Here is a 14,885-nt window from a genome sequence, read left to right as displayed (position 1 = left end):
CCGGCCGTACCACGCCTGACCTTTGTATCGTGTTTGGCTAGCAGTTGTGACACGGCACCCATGAACTCCCGCCCGGGGGTCAACTTGCAGCTCTGTTGGCCATGTCAGCGGACTGCGTTTGTATATGCGTTCGAATCCTCTGGCTACCTGGGCTGAATCTTTCGTGGTCAAGGGTTCGGCTTCCTTGTAGCGACTGGCTACGTCCACTACGGTTAAGGCATACTTGTACCTCTTGTCGTGGGGTAGGAACAGTAGGTCTGCCTGGTGAACGCTATTAGGTATGTTAATACCAAACCTCCTTCTAGGCACGTAGCGTGGTGCCGGTAAATAGATCTGCCACAGGGCTTGTTTTTCAAGCCACGCTTTGGCCTCCTCCGGGGGTACCGCGCCATTTTAGCTAGCTTATCTACAGCACTAGCTCCTTTCCAGTACCCACGCGGGCTATAGTAAATAGCCTCAAACTTTCTTTGGTTCCGTGACATGTCGTCCCGATATTTATATCTATGTTCTTGGTTCAATTTTCTCATGCCCGTACGCGTACGTGTTTATCCCATCAATAGCTATCCAACGTTTAGTGTCCATAGGCGACAGGGACGTCTTGTTTATAGTCAGTCCGTATATCTTATGCCCATCACTTCTAAGCGTGTTCATTTTATGCCTAAAGGTACGGGTCTTGAACAGGGCTTCCTTAAATCTGGCGTGTTTGATGTGTTGTTTAACCACGTACTTCTTAACACCCTTAGCCTTCCGGATCTCCCCATTATCGGCCTTCAGTATGGAATACATCTTAGGCCTCAAACCTATGTACTCGGCTATGGGCGTGCCAGCACACTCGTCCTTCATCTTACCTAGGACCTTTTTATTTACCGTACTGTGTATGGCATGGTCCTTAGGGTAGTCGCTGGTGTCGTACAAATCGAGGTGTTTTTTCATGTCAACGTACACGTCTTCGGTTCGAATCTCCATCAGCAGGGAATCCGTGTCAGTGTACAGAACTTCACACCTGTCGTCGTACTGTTTCTTAAGCTCGTTGTAGTAAAAGTCGTACATCAGGTGTTTGGATAAATCGAGGATGCTCATCCCCACGTAAACAGGCCGGTTGAATTTTATGTGGCTTTTCTTCATGTGTAGGCCAACTAGGTTATTGGTGAATATCTTGCTACGGTTGAATGCCGGACTGGCTATCAGTCTCCTGAGCTTGTCTTCCTCATTCGACCGAACCAGCTTCACGGTCACGCGTTTCCTCAGGTTCTCCATAGTCTTACCGAACACCGAGTTGTTCATGAGCTTGTAGAGGTTTTTCTCAAAGTCACTGGTAGCAAGCTTTCGGAGGTCTGTGTTCATTCTGATGTAGGGCTCCATCCATGGGCTCTGGTTGAACACGAGCACCCTGTGTATTTTGGTCAGCCTCATACCCAATGACAGGTACAGCTGTAGGTTGCGATAGTGAACGATGTACTTGGTCTTATTCATTAAGTTAGGCACGATTTTTTTCAACGTCTGCCACCCGCCCACCTAACAAGTTATGTTGGTACTCAGACATCCAGTCTGGGTTAACCCTCATACGTTCGGGGGCCAGGGGGTAGCTGTTGTGTGATGTGTGTAATGCCTTGGGGTATTCCAAGTCAACCTCGAGGATATAACCTTTATTCGAATCTGGTGCGATGTTCATAACATCAACATGTGACGCCCATTCGAATCCCCCCTGTGGGTAGATACTGGCTCATAGCCCAGCCGTACAGGTTGTTGGCGTCGAGGTAGAGAATGTGATTGGTTGGCTTGCTAGGGTCGTAGCCCTTCACGTATTGATTATTTGCTTTCGCGTATCGTTTGGTTGCCATGGAGATCCCACCTCGCAAGCCTTTCTCAATGAATAGGTGCATGTCATAATCTGTAAGCAATTCCAACTTAACTCCGGTCTTTTTAAGCAAGGCATCCCACGACAGACCTGGGCTGGTGTAATACCATGCGGGGTCGAGTTTATACTGTTTGAAACATGTCCGCCTAAACGTCTCAAACACGTCGGCTAACAGCAGTACATCTGTTCTCAAGTACAGGTCGTGATAGTCACCCAGATTCTTACAGCCCAGTTTATTCCATACGTTAATCGCGTGCGAGTAATCGTCTTGGGATATTTCCGAGTCTGTCAGATTGCTGTAAAATTCTCTGATGGGGGGTAGTCTGGTCTCGGTGAACTTAGGCCAACTATCCATGTACTCATAGGGGTACACACCCTTCCCCATAAGCAGGGGTCTAGTCTCGGCGTCTGTGTATCGATCGGTAATAGGGAAGGTATCGTTGGCCTTGACCAGACTGTCTAATGAAGACAATAGAAATTGTACTGAATCTATGAACCTAAGGCCGTTTAAGCTGAAGGAGATGTATCTCTCCATGTTGTTGGGGATGCAAGTTATATTACCATCGATTTTCGCGATGGCCTGCATGATTAAGTGAGAGTCGTACCCTCTCAAGTTGTGAAAGACCACGGGGATGTTTATTGTCTTAGTGATGATTCTAAGCTTGAGGTTACACGCGCTGTGAGCTGCGCCTCTATACTTACCGGTTACGTGGCAGTGATCTCTCACCGAATCACCATTCAGTGGTGAGTCACACACGTGACAGTTAGTGCTACAGGCGTGAGCTAGCCTGTCGGCTTGGGTCATACGCATGGGAGCGACTCTATACAGTGCATTCCTAATAATTTTTTCTTCCTCCTGCAAACACTTTAGAAACCTTTCAGCCGCGTCAGGCCCCCTATACACTACGGGAGCTTTCGTTTCCCCATCACAACGGACGACAATGTATCCAAACCCACAGGCTTCATGCTCCTGTGTTTTGAGTGTGGTTGGGGTACCCCCAACAGCGGCAGCCTCAACAGGTTTAACCAAGGCTTCAAAGTCGGCGTATATGATATAAGGCACAGACATTTGGTTCTTGTGGTTACCGAATTTTAGGATATTATCACCTTCCTTAGGCATATCGACTCGTATAGCCGTCTGCCCCACACCTTGACAATCCTCCCGGTGGGATTCTAATAAATCAGCTCGTGTGAAGCCGTGTAGGCACCGTTCGCAGAAGTGGGTCTTTTCTCTGTGTGCTGATTGGTCATACAACAGCCTGCTAAAGTGTTTTATCCATGTGTAGTGATACTTGTCACCTCGCTGGATCATGAATATATTGATAATGCGAGGGGGGTTCCCCAACACTGGGCTTACTCTGTGTACTATTGTTGTGTTACCTTCGTGCCCAAAAACATTTATAGCTAGATTATTCTGTTTTTCTATTTTAGTTATCTGGGATATGGGGGTGGGTTCATCTATACCATCCCAGTTGAGCCCATCGTCTTGGGGATAACTAGAAGGCCTGTTCGAATTAGTGTCAGCTGGAAACAAGGCTGACCTGATAGCTAACCTCAAGCAATCGTCTCCTCTATTCCTGACGTTGACTATGGCATGTTTTTTCCTATAGTAGGGAGGTAAGTCTAGGTATGACCCGCCTCTGAACGGCACGTAGTTAGCTATGTGTAGATAGACATTATCGATTTTATCTACAGTCCACCCAGACCCCAAGTGTGTGTAGCGTTCTAGGTATTCTCGTATCTGCTGAAAACTGGTATCGATTGATGCGTCAATGGTCTCTATATGGGTCACGACCTGCTGTTTACCACGGAAGTAAGGCTGAACGTACTCAGTGACACCTCCACCCACCTGCTTATCGAGCGACATTTTCACTGTGATTTGAAATTTGATACTTCCTAGACTGTTTAGTTCCTGGTTTATTTTATCAACTATCAGAGGCTTCATATCTATAATATCTATGTTCCTATCAACATGCATGCGCCAGCCTCTTAAATAATTACCTACAGCGCGCTCAGTGGGTACGAACTGTAGGTCGACAGCTCTATTCTGCCGTAACAGTTCTACAAGCTGTGGTTTTCTCATTCGGGAATATCCCCCTAACCCCAAATCACGTGCCTGAACTTTCAATTGTTTTACAGTGGGAGGTTTTGCTACGGGGGCATGTGATAACAATGCAACTAACCCGGCTCTCCCCAGGTTTGAATAACCTGTGCGTCCAAGCTGTTTTGCTTGAGCTTTTAATTGTTTTACCGTAGGAGGGGCTTCTAAACCTAGTAATCTCAACAAGGCTGGCTTCCGCATTCGAGAATACCCGATCACACCACGGCTTCTGGCGATATGCTTAAGTTCACCAACAGTAGTCATAGTTGCGTACACACCTATGAAGATCAATGTCTAATTGGGCCACAGTAAAGTGAGGTAAATCATAAAATCACTAGATGGGCTGTTTCAACCCAGTACTTACACTGTTGGATATAGTGTTCCTTGAAGTTGTACATGTATTCCTGTATACTTGTAAAACAATTGATTTGGTATTGAGTCGTGATATCCCCCTCACATGTGAAGGGGCGAGTATACTTAACACCCTCCTTAATCCATACCACTTCCAATATGACCTGAAATCTGAAGCGTCCCCATAAGTTCAGTTCATCTTTGATTATGTTTTTAACCAGAGATTCGATGCCGGGTATACTTTCCCTGGGGTTAAATTCCACAAACATAGCTATACGTAGGTGTGTATAATCTCTAATTGGGCCACAGTCAAAGGGAGGTAACTCCTCCAGCCTTACACTACTATCTTGAGAAGTCGCCTACGTTCTTTTATGTAGGCCTTTTTATTCTCGTAGATGAGGTGATGTCTGACTACGTTCGCCCCGTGAGCTTTACATAAGCAGTAGTGACCTTTAACCCCTATGCCACACACACAACACGCGTAGTTAGGGCTTCCCATGTGGAACCAACAGTACCCCTGAGTCCTGCATTTCCTACCACAGGTCTCGGTCTTCCCCATAAGTATGTATTCGCATCGGTATGGAGCAGGTCTCATGTTTAGCATACTTATATGAGTACTTAGTCTAATTGTTTCGCAACCAACGCAGTCGCTGCTATACCCAGCGCTATGAATACCAGTTCACGGTCCATTTGCCCCTTGGATGGTGTGTAGTACTGAGCGAGTGTGGGTTTATTGAGTGGTTGCAACTGTTTACCTGTTAATAAGAAGTATTCTCTCGCTGCCTCGTCGACATCGTGGAATGTTTGAACGGCATGGTTTTCACGCCTGAGTTGTTCGTTAATGTAATCGATCCTCTGGAGGCGTTTTTTAGCGTACTCGGATTGTGCGGCCTGTAATTTTTCAATAGCGAGGTCGTGCCGGTTTCTTTCTTCCTGTATTTCAGCCGCGTGTGACTCTCGTAGTTTTGAGAAGAGGAAATTACTCCCGGGAAAATGCTAGGGCATTTACTAACGCCCCACCGACCATCATGGCAATCGTAGCCATCCTATATTTACTTCATAATATTTTCAGGTAGTATCCCTTGTTTTACTAGGATGTCTTTTGTAGCCATCGCCATACCAAGGTTCATTATAAGCATACCCATATCCTGCAGGTTGAAATCTAGCTTGATAGTTGGTTGTTTAAGCACCATTTTGGTCAACCGAGCGTATCCTACGGCTAGACTGGCGACCACTGTGGCGTGGTATGCGTCGTTGACGAACGTTTTCCCCTCAGACATTATGTATATGATATAAAATATTAAATTATAACATGATATGCGGGTCGACCTCTAATTGCGCGGGAGGGTTTCCCCTCCCTGTGAGGGCTTCCCTCCCCGGAATCCTTAGGATTCCTATGTCGTGTATGTAACCACGAGATAACCACGACAGCAGTTACGCATACAGCCAACAAGAGTCGCTCTGGGTGAGTCACCTTGATAATTTTATGTTGGTTACACCACCGTTTTTTACCGGCAGCTACTCTCTTAGGATTCTTCTGCCTGGTTACTGTAGGGGTCACCTCCAGTTGGGGTGGGGTTTCCCCCTGCTCCCTGGGGGGTTTCCTCCAGTAGTTGGGGTGGTGTCTCCTCCTGTGCAGCATCCATCTATACTATTATTATTATTTTTCCTCTCAAATTGACAATGCTTTGCCGTGATAATCGCCGCCGTCACCGGGGCTAACAACATACCGTATTTGTGGTACAGCTCGCAGCTAATAGAGCTCAAGGCGTGTTCGATAAAAGGGTCTTTCTCGAGGTCTTCCCACAAGTAAAGTCGGCGCTCCGGGGGGATGGGAAGGAAGTATGACGCAATACCAGTGTATATCTGGGTCATAGCCGATCCTATTGTTTTTGTCATCTCTGCACCTAGTCTAGCCTCGTATCTAGCGTACAGCTTATCGATTTCTTCGGCTGACATTTTGTGAATTTTATCTGGAGTGTACTCCCCAAAGTAATGTTTGGCTTTGCCACCAACAGCCAACGCCACCAGTTTCTCTCGCTTATCATCGTCCACCTGTGGTACCAACAGTTGCTCTAGCAATTCCTCACACTCCATCTTATAATGTGATAAGTAAGTTTTAGTTTTAACAATATAATACCCGATGCAGGCAAAACACAGGGAAATGAAGGTTAAGTTGCACACGACAAACACTTCAAATACCATAGCTATAACTAAATGCTAAGTATTTATACTAAGCATTGCTAAGCTTTGCTTAGCTTTGCTAAGCATTTACTAAGCATTGCTAATCATTGCTAAGCATTGCTAAGCTAAAACACCCTATAGGCCACGGGTTGGTCGGTCTTGAGCACGAGCTTAGCGTGTTTAGTTTCAGCGAGCTGTTTCTTCACCCGTTCCCGTTCTAATTTACTCATCACATCGTTCTCTCTCAAACACTCCTCGAACGAATCCCTGTCCTTGCAGTGAAATAAGGCCACCCATCGCGTCTGCTCCCTTAGGTCTTTCAACACCGAGTTGAACTTCTGCGTCAGTACCCAGACGCTGTGATTTGCGTGTCGGCCAGAGAAGGCCAGGTACGATAGCATGTCTCTCTTTTTTTGTTATCTCGCGATTAGCGCTGCAGTCGTCTAGTATGAACAGCGTCGACTCCCCTTTAAATTTCTCGTGAAGAGCTTTCAACCAGTCCTGCAGGCGTGTTCCCGGGTCGACTTTGTGTACGTCCGGGTCCGTCATCACCCAAGGTCTTTCCGTGTACGTTTTATTCATGCTCAGAGTAGGGCACATGATAACGATGTTGTCGAACACATCCCTGTAGTACCCCTCCAACATATCCAACACGAAAACGGTCTTCCCACAGCCAGTCTGCCCGCACACTATGGCGCAGTGTGGGTCACGTGGCAAATCAATAGATGGCTTGCACGAATCTCCCATTGTCTATATTAAGTTGCGCGTCCATAATCACGTACAGATATAATTTCAACTTGCCAGCGGGTTGAGCCTTCTTGGTAATCTGGATAGTAATCCCTTCGCTGCCATTGTCTATGCGGCGTCCGCTACCGTGCAGTTTATCGTCATCCGTGGATCGCATGTCCAACCACAGCGCGTACTTGGTGGCCAGGTATTCACCGATTTGCACGGAGGATAGGTCCAGGTCCTTGGTTATGTATGGGTGTTGTTTGATGACCGGTAGCTTTTTTATCTCATCCCACTGCTGGTATGGCCTCATACCATGACTGAACAGCTGGTTGGGCACGCCCTCTATGGTCACTTCCACCTTTTCAATCTCGGGGTTGAAAAACTTCTCGCTGTCCCTCCGGAACGGCTCGTAATCCTCCACTGGGACGACCAGGATGCCTTTCATCGATCGCGCCGGCACGTTCAGGTTGATATTCCACACAGTGTCGCTCTTATCTCGCACGACTGATCTATGCCTCAGTATGCGGTCGTACAGGATGGCCATCTTCCCAGAGTACTGGCTTCGAACCTGCCTGGCCAGCTCCGGGCTAGTGACCATGTCAAACTCCAGAGAGATGTTATCTATGGCGTAACTGGCCTCATCACCGTTCGGCGTACGCACTACTTTGCTGTAGTCGTTAAACGTTAGCTCGTATTCAAGCCTATCACCCAGCGCGGCCTGGTAAAACGGCGCGTGTCCCGTGAGCAACTCGAAGTCGAGCGGCACGCAGAACCTGTTCCCGTACGCTTGGGCGATGGCCTTTTCACCGTCCGTGATCTTGTCTAGCTGGTCTTGCGTGAAGGCATACCCTATGCGCGACCTGGTCGATTTGCTGATACCCTGGTACACGTCATTGACACGTTCTCCCTCGCTTTTCCAGAGATCCCCATAGCAGTGAAACACGTCGCTGTCGTCGATGCTCAGCACCTCATTACCGCTGATCTTGATGGTTGTTTTCTTGATGATGGCTCGACCCACGTTCCGCACTAGCTCACGTTTGTCGTTGGTGGAGGTCAACGTGAGGTTGAACGCCAGTCGAACCGTGCCTGGTACAATGAGGTCATTCTCGCCAAGGTTTGGAAATCTAACCAGCAGCGTTTGATTCTGGTCTATCTTGCTGGGATTGTTGGTGATGGTCACCGACTGGCGCACGGCTCTGACGCCTAGAGGCTCTCTTGATCTTCTGAAAGGATCTAGTTTTCTACCGTACATTGTTATATAAATGAAATATATTTTAATACTAAATAATGGCAGAGTACATACCTATGGATGATATGTGGGATGATAGTGCCCAGGCATTCGAGGATGACACCACATTCACTACCCCCTTAAGTACTGAACTTGTACAGCCTGCTGTCGACGATTATTACAACGCAGTTGAAAATAGAGACAACATCAAGCCGTTGGGAAGGGACTATGCCAAGTTTACCGTCGATAAGAAGGGCACGCTGCGATTGAAGGCTCACCCGGGGGTCGATATCATAAAAAAAGACGGGAAGCCGTATGCTTTGTCAACACTCACCAGTCGCCCTGGTGGGGGTCAGCTGATCCGTGATGAACTAGGCTTCATAGATTACGCCGGCGCACGGTCAAAGCTTCCCGCGAAGGTCGTCCAAGATCTGCAAGCAGCCAGACCCAAAGGCGATGAAGGTGATATACCCCAACGTGCTAAAGAAACGTCGGACAGTATCGAGAAAATATTGACCACGTACCATGACAAACCCTTGCCGGGTCTCGAATTTCCCCTGAGGGAACTGCGAGGCCTAGACGAAGCCTTGAAACATGTACGCGGAGAACTCGTGAACAACATGGGGAAACTTAACGAAATCGATGAGCACATCGCTCGCGAGAAAATAAAACTCACCGACGCGGATGGTGATATGAAACGTCGTATCGAGGAGAGAATAAAAAACTTGGAAGACGAGAGACGGACTCGGTTGGAATCCGCTTCCTCTAACCGGGAAGCGCTCCGATCACAGATCAGTAGAGTACGGGAAACCATCGATCGAGTTCTAAATGAAGACACCACGCTAGCTGACAGGATTCGGATACTGTTCCGGGAGCAAGGGATCACCATCGCCAGCATTCTGACTGCACTGGGCTTCATCATATCAACCCTGGTGGTGTCATTGACAGGGGGTAGCCCCACGCCTGCACCAACACCAACACCCACAGGTGGTGTCAAAGAGTGGATAAAAAACACCTGAAATCCCTAGGGGAAGCCCTGGCTAAACTGGCTGGTAAGGCCGCCGAAGCCCTACCCGGCATCCTGGGTAGCATCGTCTCGTGGCTGCTGGGCGCTCTGGCTAAAACTGCCACGTGGCTCAGTCAAAACCTATGGGCAGCCATCGTCGCAGTGGCGGGTTTGGTGTACGTAGCGGCTAAGGAATTTTTATCCAAATAAGCCCCAAAGCTACCCCACCAACCACCAGGGCTGTTTTACGATCGATGTGCTGCTGATTGGCCGCCTGAACGTGTGGGGGTGACCCCACAGGGGGTGTATGTTGAACCCTAGGCTCCGGGGGTGGCGCCACTATACCCGTTTCACCGGTCGTGGGTGGTGGGACGTGGGGGACGTTGACATCGAGGTTAACGCCCAACTTTTGACCCGCCGTGGCTATGACTATTTCGTTGTTGTAGCCCACCACTTTTTTTACTCTCAGTTGCATATCGCTCGGAGCCATGTACAGTCCCACGTTGAACACGTAGTCGACTTTCGACCTAGCATATTCCAACACGTCTTGGTAACGTTTGATAGCACTCGGGAGATCAACTGGAGCATTGATAGCATCCTCAACGTTGACAACGAACTGTTTCTGAGCGTCGTAAGCAGTCCCCTTGCCTAGGATATTGGAACGCGTTTGCGTCTGCGCACCCAACAGCGCCCACACGTACGTTCGAATCGAGTCGTTTAACCTGATTACCCCGGCACGAGTAAACCCTTTCGATGTGTCCAGCATGAACTTTTTCCAGTCATCCGCTGCCCCCTGCTCAAACCTCCAGACTCTGTAATCCTTACTGTTGTCGAAAGCCATGTAACGGTCATCCCACTCGTTGGTTGTGAGGTGATGATACGACTCGTAATCCCATTCTTTCAACTTCTCGCTGGCTTCCACGAGGGGCATATTGTGAACGATGGGGATACCCAACCCGTGGTTCGGTCCCGGCAAACGCCAATCCGTCTTCGTGTTTAGTTCGAATTCGTTGCAAATACGTTCGTAGGCCCGTCTATCGTATTGGTTTTTACTGGGTTCCACGCCTTTTCCTGTGGGAGCGGGCTGATCTCTTTGAGGATACGCCTGACCTGGTAGTACACGTGAAACGTGAACACAGACTGACTCAGCGATCCACGCCGAGTGTCGGTCAATGTCACACCACACCCCGTTGTAGCGCACCACACGGCGAAGTTGAGTTGATTCTGCCAGAACTGCATCGGTTTGTTGAACCAAGCATGAACTACCTTAGCGTTAGTCACCGAAAACTTATACTTATCAAACACATCTATGAACTGGGCGTCGAAATACAACCCGGCAGCGACCACGATCTTCATGTGGGGGGAAATCTACGTCCAGTTTAGGGTAAAACACTCCAGGGGAGTACATTTTAAAACTATTATATAATGAGTTTATATACTCTAACATGTACATAACACTTCCAGGAATAACGAGCGGTGAGGCCGTTCAGCTGACGCACGCGATCGATAATACGTCGGGTCAACTCGAAGTAGCACTGTGCGATATAACCTACCTACCGCGATGGACTAACATCAACGCTAGCAACAATAAACTGTTCGTAGGTGGTGCTCGCAACCAGATAAGTGCCGGCTACTACAGCGTGTGTTCTCTAAGCGACGAGGTCTTCAAACCCCTAGGAGCCGAACTCAAGATGAACGACTCAAACGGCACAGTGGTGTTAATCAACAACGGAAGAAACTCCTTGAGACTTGGCCGACCATTGGCGAGGACACTCGGTATGCAGCCTGACGAGATAAATCCAACGACTACCGCCACAGGCACTAAGTTACCCGACCTAGTACCGTATCGAGAGCTGTGCATTCATCTCAGCCAGGTTAGCACAACTGACAACATTCAAGGGGGGTCACCCTTCCACTATACTGAGAGCCGTACCGGTGAAAACGGAGAAATACAACGACGGTAGAACTGAGTCGTTTTCACCTCGGCAGTATAAGAGGTTAACCCAAGGCAACATCCCTGAGATGATAATATCGGTGTTAGATATAAATCATAATCTCGTGAATATAGGATACCTTAGCATAACGCTGCACATAAAATGACCAGCGCACAAGGTCCTGGAATGAAGTTGAAAAAAATGCATCAATGTGGGGATATCCGACCTCGGGGACACACGCGGATTCGACGACCCCGGAGTGGATGGTAAAGTGTACGCCTTGCAACTGAAAAACAGCATTTACAAACGCGTTGAAGTCCCCTCCGGTGGTACTAGCAACCTAAGTGATATGGTAGATACCACAAGAGCGGCAGTCAACACTAAGTACACCCTTGTCAACACCGGCGATGATAACTGGATAATATACCCATCGTTCGGAGGCAAACTGTTCGACTTAACCGATGTTGAGAGCAACGTGACGGCTATCACCAAAAATAAGCCATATACACTCGTCTTCACCGATGATGACAAGTGGGTGTTATTACCCGATAAAGTCGACTGGTTTCTCAATATTAAGCTCGGCTCCCCCCTACGTGTTCACGGATAACAAAGACAACCACCTAAACAAAGTCGTGAACAATGGAACCCTGCTCGTGGCTTATGTCCCGACTCAGAGACGTAGCGTAGTCATCAGCCCACTCAACAGTATGGCAGCCCACATGCTATCGAGTAAAGCGGGCATACAAAACGTGACATTGCAGTTGGTGTCTGAATTCGAAGGCGTGGTCAAGATCCTAGAGAGTCTACCGGCGAACTCAACACTGATCATCCAAGTCTACCTAGGGGAACCATCGCGGGATGATGTCGAAATCGTGAAAGGGGTCAAACTCCGGTGGGGGAAACAACACCAGTATCACGTTTGCAATGTTTACGTGCGGGTGGGTGTCGACTCCAAAACCAGTCTGCAGGGTGTCACCGTGATCGTGGAAGACGCTATATCACTAACCAAGATCTTCCTTCCCGACAACATACACTTCATGGGGTTGAAGTGCACCCCTGAACTATTATCAGAAAACCAGTTGGAAATTATATCGTAATAGTATTATAGCAATGACCAGTCATCATCCCAACGCTACACTTAACGACCTAGGGGACACGGAGGGATTCGATCAGCCTGGTGAGGAAGACACCTTATACATCCTACACTTCAAAGACAACGTGTATAGGCGTGTGTCGTTATCAGATTTTAAAGAGCCTGAATGGTTGATCAACTTAACCCTCACCTCACCTTATATCTCCTTGAAACAAAATAATACTATCTCTGAGATTAGGAACAACGGCATCATACTAGGATCGTTCATTCCGGAATATAGTGTACAAGTCATACCAATACCAGACCACTCGGGCAACATGTTAGCTTCCAGTGGGGAGGTGAAGACAGAGCTCACATTACTCGATTACCAAGAGGTCTTTAAAAAGGTCGCGGAAAACTTCACACTCATCATAGACATCTATCTCGGGGAGCTAGGGGTTTGGCCCCATAGGTTTATTAAACTTTTAGGTGATATTATGTTACGTTGGAAAGACAAGCATGAAAACCAACGTTGCCGTATTATTAGGGTATCGGGAAATGAACCTTTAGCAAGCCTTGATGGAGTTCATGTCATAAATGGACGTAGAGCTGAGACCACGAGTTTTTACACGCAAGTTAATCTAAGTATTATCAGCTTTAAGTACATTAATCGAAGGTTAAATGAAACCCAATTAAAATATCTTTTATAATATATATTATAGGATGGGGCTATACCCAGTCGTAGAGGAAGTAGCGAAGACCCTGGAAACTGTAGACGGGTTCCGCTTGAGGCAGTTATGCGATGTAAAACGCCAACTAGAACAAGACCGCGACACGCGGAAAGCACTATATAAGAAGTACCATAGAGCTTTCAATGCCGTGGACGGGACTGATACTGCCCTTATGGCAACCAGCATGGGACTAGGGGCGGCAGGTGTTGGGTTGTTAGCTACCATCGTGGCTGCACCTATAGTGCTAAGCATTGAAATAACAGCTGGGGTGACAGGGGTGTTAGGGTTGGTGCTTAAATTTGCATCACGCAGACTGCATCGTAAGGCGTTGAAACACGATGAGATCAGGGTTCTGGCTGAAGCAAAGCTGAACACGGTAAGTGAGCGTATTTCCACGGCACTCACTGACAGTAAGATCTCAGAGGAGGAGTTTTGTTCAATCCTCTCTGATCTCACAATATATAACAAAATGAAACAAGAGATTCGATCCAAGTCTCGTAAGTCTGCTATCAGTGAGGACGAGAAAAAAAAGTACATAGAACAAGGGGTGAAAAAAGCCCAGCAAGCCTTTATTACGAACACCAAAGAGATCATAGGCGATTCACATTAAACTGTTTCATCGAGGTAAACATGGCATAGTGTCATAGCGGCACGTTAGACGCAGCCCAGTATTGGATGGTGCAACCCAGAATACCAACACACTCCAGCCATACCCCCGGTGCGGCTAGGAGGTCCCGCTATCGTCCCAAACTTTTTCATAGTAGGGGTAATGGTAGCAAGAGCTAAGGGTCCGACCAAAGCCTTACTTGTGAAATAAGGCTTTGCAGAGGCTTTGGTTGAAAGTGATCCAGAACCCCCATTGTATATACTACTGTTTCTCTTGACATTCTGTAAGGTCAACTGTTTTAAGGCTATGAGAATGACGGTATGATTTTTCTAACTTCCTAAATTACATACACAGGATGGAGTGACTAGCAGAATTAAAATGTCGATAGACACAACTGGAAACGATTCTATTCTATTGACGTGTGTCGTGATGATTCGACCTAGATTTCTCTCTCAAACGTTAACGTCGGGAACGTGCCCAGTTTACTTCTTGAACGGTTATATGAAAAATGCCGATTTTAAAATAAAAGGTTCATAATAGCCTGTATGAAGACAATCATCACTAAGTCAGACAACATATGTGGTCAGCGAAAGCCCAAGCTTCAAAATCAGTTCGGAGTAGATTAGCTTAAGAGGACACTGCAAGACGATCGACTCATGCCATGTCATATTGGCTCCGTGATTTCATACGAGTCAGCAGACTGTTGATTTCCAACACGAAGATCAAGGTCGTATGACTTGTTTACATGTTATTGCCTTTATTAGTAACCCTATAGTAACCTCATACTTTGCAGAATACTAAACAAAACGAGTCCACACATGTATATGGTATTTCAAAGGGATTCATTCGCGAATCCTGCTCGAGGTATCGACGAAAAGTCATGACTTGAAGTTGAAGTAGAAACATCAAGTTTTAGATTATTTCGAAGTGTCTATGTATGTCTTGTGTGTGTTCGTGCTGTAGAGGCTCTACACTCATGGCTGGGGCAGATAATTAAACTGGAAGCGAATTGTATTATATGGGCATAATTTTGTATGTTTCATGTAGCCACCAAATTCTGAACATGTGTCGGTCGGTCGGT

This window comes from Haliotis rubra, unplaced genomic scaffold, assembly GCF_003918875.1.
Source record: "Haliotis rubra isolate DU_JTF1 unplaced genomic scaffold, ASM391887v1 Scf1617, whole genome shotgun sequence".
Taxonomy (NCBI): domain Eukaryota; kingdom Metazoa; phylum Mollusca; class Gastropoda; order Lepetellida; family Haliotidae; genus Haliotis; species Haliotis rubra.
The sequence above is the reverse complement of the archived record's forward strand: the minus strand, read 5'-3'. Positions refer to the sequence as shown.